The sequence below is a fragment of the Mytilus edulis genome, chromosome 7 (assembly GCF_963676685.1).
Source record: "Mytilus edulis chromosome 7, xbMytEdul2.2, whole genome shotgun sequence".
Classification (NCBI taxonomy): domain Eukaryota; kingdom Metazoa; phylum Mollusca; class Bivalvia; order Mytilida; family Mytilidae; genus Mytilus; species Mytilus edulis.
This window is the reverse complement of record NC_092350.1, coordinates 43,563,975-43,570,801: the sequence shown is the minus strand read 5'-3', so window position 1 is coordinate 43,570,801 and position 6,827 is coordinate 43,563,975.

The following is a 6,827-nucleotide window of genomic DNA, read 5'->3' as shown; positions in this document are numbered from 1 at the left end:
AATTCTGTTGAATGTTTTAATCTCATCATGTGAATCCCTATACATCACCCCTTAATTGTCAGTGAATTTCTCATACTCTCAAATCTTTACTTAGTGTCTTTTTGTTGTTGAGATGTACAAGTACCCGGCCACGTCCACTCTGTTTTTTGTTAGATGTATTTCTATCTGTATACATCGGATAGGTTAAGCCTTTTTCAACTGAATTTTTTTTTATAGTTTTGTTTTTATGTTGTACTGTTTCACCACTGTCCCATGTTAGGGGTGGGCAACCGGTTGCCCGCTACCTTGTTCATCCCGCCACATGCCGTATGTGCCTGTTCCAAGTCAGCAGCCTGGTTGTTTTTTGTTGCTGTATTACCTTTTTGTTTTTCGTGCATTATTTTGTACATAAATAAGGCCCTAATGTTTTTCGTTTGAAATGTATTATATTTGTCATTTCGGGGAATTTTATAGCTGACTATGCGGTATGGGCTTTGCTCATTGTTGACGACCGTACGTTGACCTTTAGTGGTTAATTTCTGTCATTTTGGTCTCTAGTGAAGAGTTGTCTTATTGGCAATCAATGCACATCTGCTTTTTTAATCATTAAACTATGGTTGAAAGACGAAATCTACTTGAAGCCGTATATTATATAGTCATGTTTGATTCAAATCGACAACTTAGCGTGTGTTTTACAATTCAACTGCTACATGTTTCATGTAAGATAATGATTACGAATTTATTGTCCATGTTATATCTTAGAAATAAGATAAAAACATAAAAAATATTGTGTTCGATCTGCAATCTACAATACACAACCATGATAGAGACGTTACTAATGTCGGTCGAAGAAACGAGTAAGAGTGCTATGTTTTTCGTTCATTTTTTTACATCAATAAGGCCGTTAGTTTTCTCGTTTGAATTGTTTTACATTGTCTTATCGGGGCCTTTTATAGCTGAATATGCGGTATGGGCTTTGCTCATCGTTGAAGGCCGTACGGTGACCTATATTTGTTAATGTCTGTGTCATTTTGGTCTTTTGTGGATAGTTGTCTCATTGGCAATCATACAACATCTTCTTTTATATATATATTGCCTAGCAATTTAGAAATTATGATGATCTTCATAAAAAAAACATATACAAATGTACATGTACGTGAATAAGTCTAGTTAACTTATTCAACTTATTTCTCTCATCAATATATAATTTCCGAGGCGTAAAATATGTTTCATAGTGTTGGCATTGTTGAATAAGTAATTAGACACAAAAACTGATTGGTTTATTGCTGTTTGCTTTATGTCCAGTGGCAAGTATTGCATATATATATGTGTGCATCAGGATAAAAGGCGCAAAGACAAAATACGTAAACTGCAGTTTACCAAATTATACGCATACAAGTATAGCCAGACTATTTGCTGGGTATTATAATGAAGATTCAAGTCGGTATAAAGTTTAACAATTTAATAACGATCCAACAAGAATATAAACGATGTTACAATTTTGAGTCCGGTGTCGAGAACCTTTCCAAAACTGAATATAAATTATTTCTGAGAAGTATATAAAATATAATGATAAAGAAACACATGTTATTACGGATTAAGCAATTATTGTCCATTGATCAGATAATCTTCTAAAACTTGTCTTTGACACGTTGATACGAAGTCCATTATCGGATTAGTAGAAAACATACATTTTTAACCAAAAGATAATCACGTGGGAATATTTGAGCTAATAATGACAATTGAAAGATATACATGTAGTAATTAAAGTCAGAAATATCATAGTCCAAATAATTAACATGCTATTCATCCGCATTTTTGCTCCTGTCCCAAGTCAGGAGCCTCTGGCCTTTGTTAGTCTTGTATTATTTTAACTTTTAGTTTCTTGTGTACAATTTGGAGTTTAGTATGGCGTTCATTATCACTGAACTAGTATATATTCGTTTAGGGGCCAGCTTAAGGACACTTCCGGATGCGGAAATTTCTCGTTGCATTGAAGACCTTTTGGTGACCTTCTGCTGTTGTCTGCTCTGTGGTCGGGTTGTTGTCTCTTTGGCACATTCCCCATTTCCATTCTCAATTTTATCCGGTCATACAAGTGCAATACGATCGATCACCACGACTCAAAACAATTCGGAAGGCTAATTTGAGCTCTGCGATCACTTGGCGTCTGTCGTCTGTCGTTTTCAACGATCTTCTCTTCTGACCTAAAAAAAAAAAAACCACCACAGATTTGAATTAAAGCTTCACAGGATTGATCCACATGGTATTTAGATTATAGATCCTATATTTGTTCGCTCCTTCAACAAACATGACTTATAATCAATTTTTATTTGATGGAATTAATATTTTATTCTTATTTATTTTCTGTTTAATTAAGATAATTATTAATTGTCTATGCGTTTGTAGACATGAAAGAGCAGACACTCTTCTGTTATGAAATTAAACTGGTGTTTTCATGACCATGATATATATCTTGCTTCATTTGCAAAACTTTGATAAACATATTATCCTTATTCACTGGTCATGATAGTACAGGGTTACACGTAACGTATGGTTTTACTGTTATTATCTTACCTATCATTTTGACCTGTGGATATTGTTATAGGAATTTGAACTTGTGTTGAACTTGACAGTTCACCTTGAATAACCACTTATGACAATAAACTAAAGTGCAAATCTTGACATCATACGGATTGTATTTCAATCTCTAGACAGTTTTAGTTATCAATGAAGATTTGAAGACAAAAGAAATCTGCAACGTTTTAGTAATTAATGAATTTATAACTTATCACATTTTGTAATGTTTAATAAATGAAAACAAATTAAGCCGTTATTTTATTACATTATATCTGGACTGTAAATATGACGGTAATGAAGAGTTCTAACATTGCAATGATTGCAGGAAACGTCAATGACACATTGTTTTGGAAATTTTGATAATGTAATATTTTCACCATAGGCTATTAGCCTAAGAGTAAACTCTAAGACTTGATGTTGAAGAACTTCACATTAAAGTTGATCTTTGCTCACCTGGCCATTTGCTTTTGCCATCACTTGTCGTCCGTCGTTGTTAACTTTAATTTTAAATCATTTGCTGTCAAATGTCACACAACTTATCTGCGTGTTCCTTAGAGGTCTGTATCCGTGATATTCTTCATAAACAAACATGGCCGTTTATATATGTTTAAGAAGTTAAGTGTGACGTCCATTTTTATTGAATCAGCACACATTTTTTTTAAAGGGCCAACTGAAGCCAACTCTCTATCTATTATAATTTTCAAGATAATAAGCAAAAATGCAAAAAAAAATAGTAAAATGTGTCATTTAAGGGCAATAACTCATATAAGATGTCTGACAGGTTTGATGTAAACGGATTACAGCTAGATCTCATCGTTTTGAACATTTCAACTGTCTTTTCTTATATAAGCGGTTTTCACGATAATAGAAACAATGGATTTAATCCTTATGTTCCATTTTTATACATGTCGGCCATGTTACAAGATGCATGGCAGGCAGGTTCATTGGACACATTTTTAAAAAGATAATATATTGATGACTGTAGCCAATCTTGGTCAAATTTTGCCAATATAGTAGTTTCAGAGAAGAATATTTTTATAAAAGATAAAGACGACTGTCTGTTTGTACATATATTGAAGGCGTGCATGAGGTCAGGGTTTTGATTTTTTATTAATATTTGCTCTTTTGGAAATAGTTGAACTTTGCCATTTTTTGGAGTATTTACTTGTATAAAAGAGGAGCTTTTCCAGATAACTCCTCCTACAGTTTGAATGCTAGGAAGATTTTACTTTGCTGGTGATGATTGAAGCTCATTTGGTCCTATGGATCAGGTGAGCAAAAAGAGGTCAATAGTTATCTATGACTAAACATACGTCACTTTTATTTTAAAGTTAGATACAATCTCCTACATTCGTTTAACTCTATATACAAACATTCGTTTCGCTATATACAACAATGAAAATAAGCCTTTTGATGTTAACGACAAGCTGTTTCGAAGTTTTCAAATCTGTTAAATTATTTCTTTACAACATCAAAAAGATGAATAAATATATTTTGTTGGATAACTGATGCATAATAAATGTAGACCAAGATGTGTTTATTTTCATTTGATATAACGGGTAAAAATAGAGTAGATCTTCGTTATAGTACATGACTTACATGTGTCAAAGAAGTAACAGTTTCCTTTTCATGCCCCCGCAATCTGCAAGTTGGGGGTGCATACTGTTTTACCCCTTCCGTCCATCCGTCCGCTCGTTCGTTTTGCCGTCCGTCCGTCTGTCCCATTATGGGTATATAGTTATTCCGCATAACTCCTCCTACAGTTTGGATCCTAGGAAGTTTTCACTTTGCTGTCTGTTTGTACATATATTGAAGGCGTGCATGAGGTCAGGGTTTCGATTTTTTTATTAATATTTGCTCTTTTGGAAATAGTTGAACTTTGCCATTTTTTGGAGTATTTACTTGCATAAAAGAGGAGCTTTTCCAGATAACTCCTCCTACAGTTTGAATGCTAGGTAGTTTTCACTTTGCTGGCTGTTTGTACATATATTGAAGGTGTGCATGTGGTCAGGGTTTTGATTTTTATTATTATTTGCTCTTTTTGGGAAATAATTGAACTTGGTCTTTTTTTGAAGTATTTACTTGCATATAGAATTATAAGAGGAGCATTTTCCAGATAACTCCTACAGTTTGAATTCTAGGCAGTTTTATTTTTCTGGCTGTTTGTACATATTTTGAAGGTGTGCATGTGGTCTGGGTTTTGATTTTTTTAGAAATATTTACTCTTTTGGGGTACAAGCGGTTAAAAGTTATAGTTATTCTAAAATACCACTAACACTTTCCATCTGTAGGGGCATCATTTGTGTCTCCCAGACACAGTAATATCTCAAAGAATATTCTACATTGACTTGTTATAATACAGTTACCTCAAAGTGGAGTACTACCCAAGGGTGACTTGGGAATAAAAAATATGGACACTTGGTGTTCTTCAGACCGGCAGTAAAACGCTTGCCAAAGTTGGTCGTCCGTTTGGCTGTGCGAGATGTATCAAGTTTGCAGCCACGTCCGGTCAGAATGGGGACGTTAAATCTGATGCCTCATGTAAAGAGAGTGTCACGCTCTTTGCACGTTAATAAACCTTGCAACAACTCCTTGAGGGGTCCGTATGTGGCCTATTGCAAGGCACAATATCTGTTCCTATGTAATTTACCCTCATCTCCAAGTGGCAGTCCAAATTTCCCCTACCATCATCTCGGATGGTCTCTATTATTTCAGGACCTACCTATTGTATTTATTGCTAACTTGTTCTTATCCTGGACATGCGAGAAATGTTTGCCACTGGACGTTAAGCAACCAACAATAAATCAATCAAAGTGGAGTACGGGGGCACCACTTTGACTAGTTGTAATTGGAGTTGACTGTTTACATTTACATTTATTCTGTTGAGTAAACATTTGGTTATATGCAATGTCAAAGTACCTGACATCTTGGTACGTTTATTCAGTCAGATTTAAGAAAAAGTTGACATAAACTTTTACAGTACGACCAGACATAAGTTGTTTCCTTTTTTTCTTTTTTCCTTTTTCGATATTCAAATTTTGAAAAATATTCTGTCCAAACTGAATTTTTCGGTTTGTATTTCCTTATTCAATTATCATTTCCTTATTCGATTTTTATTTCCTTATCCGATTTTCATTACCTTATTCGGTTTCTATTTCTTTATATTCGTTTCTATTTCCTTATTCGATTGTGTGAGAAAAGAAAAATCAGTTTGGACTTAGAATATTTGTTAAAAATTTGAATAGAATCATTCTATCGCAAAAGGGAAAGGGAAAAAGGAAACAATTTGTGTCTGGTTACAGTACGGAATCAACTCCAAAAAGTTATTACCGGAAACGAACTACAGTAATTTTATTTTTTTCGCAGATGAATTTCGTATAAGAAGACTTCCTTAATATCCATTCGACCCCCTATCTTTCAAAAAATGTTTATCAGAATTAAAGCATATTAGTTCCTTTAGTGACATTTGACTGAGAGGAGAAAGATACCACATCAGGGATATTCAGACTCATTAATCAAAAACATACCGACAACGCAACGACAAAAGTTGAAAAAAAAACAAAGAAAAACAACCGTATATAAAACACAACATATAAAACTAAAGACTGCACAGAGTTACACCGAAAACCGGAGTGAGTAATTTAGTGCGCACATTTGCTTCTTGTTTGCAATTTTAAAAGCTAAAGTTGCTCCGCACCCTAAAATGGAATTCGCTTGTATTACGCCACACTCAAACAAAGTGTAGTAGTCAGCCGAGAACCAGCTTATACTACCTGTCATTCTTTTCTAAACGTCAACCGATGTAAGTTAATCTCAAAATTGGGTCGGACCAATTCTCCCTGTTTTTATTTCAAACCAGTGCCACTTTCTAAATCTTAAATAAAAATAAAATCACATTCAAGTCATTGATTCTTATATATTATATACTTTAAGGATTGAACAACATGTTGTCATTTATCTACACGTGTAGCCTAATTTTAAATGCGATGAATTTAGATAAATTTTTAAAAAATTGAAAAGTACGACTGAAAACGTGCATAAGAAGAATGTTTTTAACCAAAACCAAATTTCTAATGGAAGTAATAATATAATAATGTATGTATTGACTATCTAATACACATTAATTCTGTTTTGTTTTAATGATATCCTTCGATGCAAAAAATCACTTAAAACTAACGAAGGATTTGAGTTTGCCAAAATTTCCCTCACCATTTGATAAACTATGGCTAACTTGAATTAAAAGGCTATGGATGAAAAACTAGAAAAAT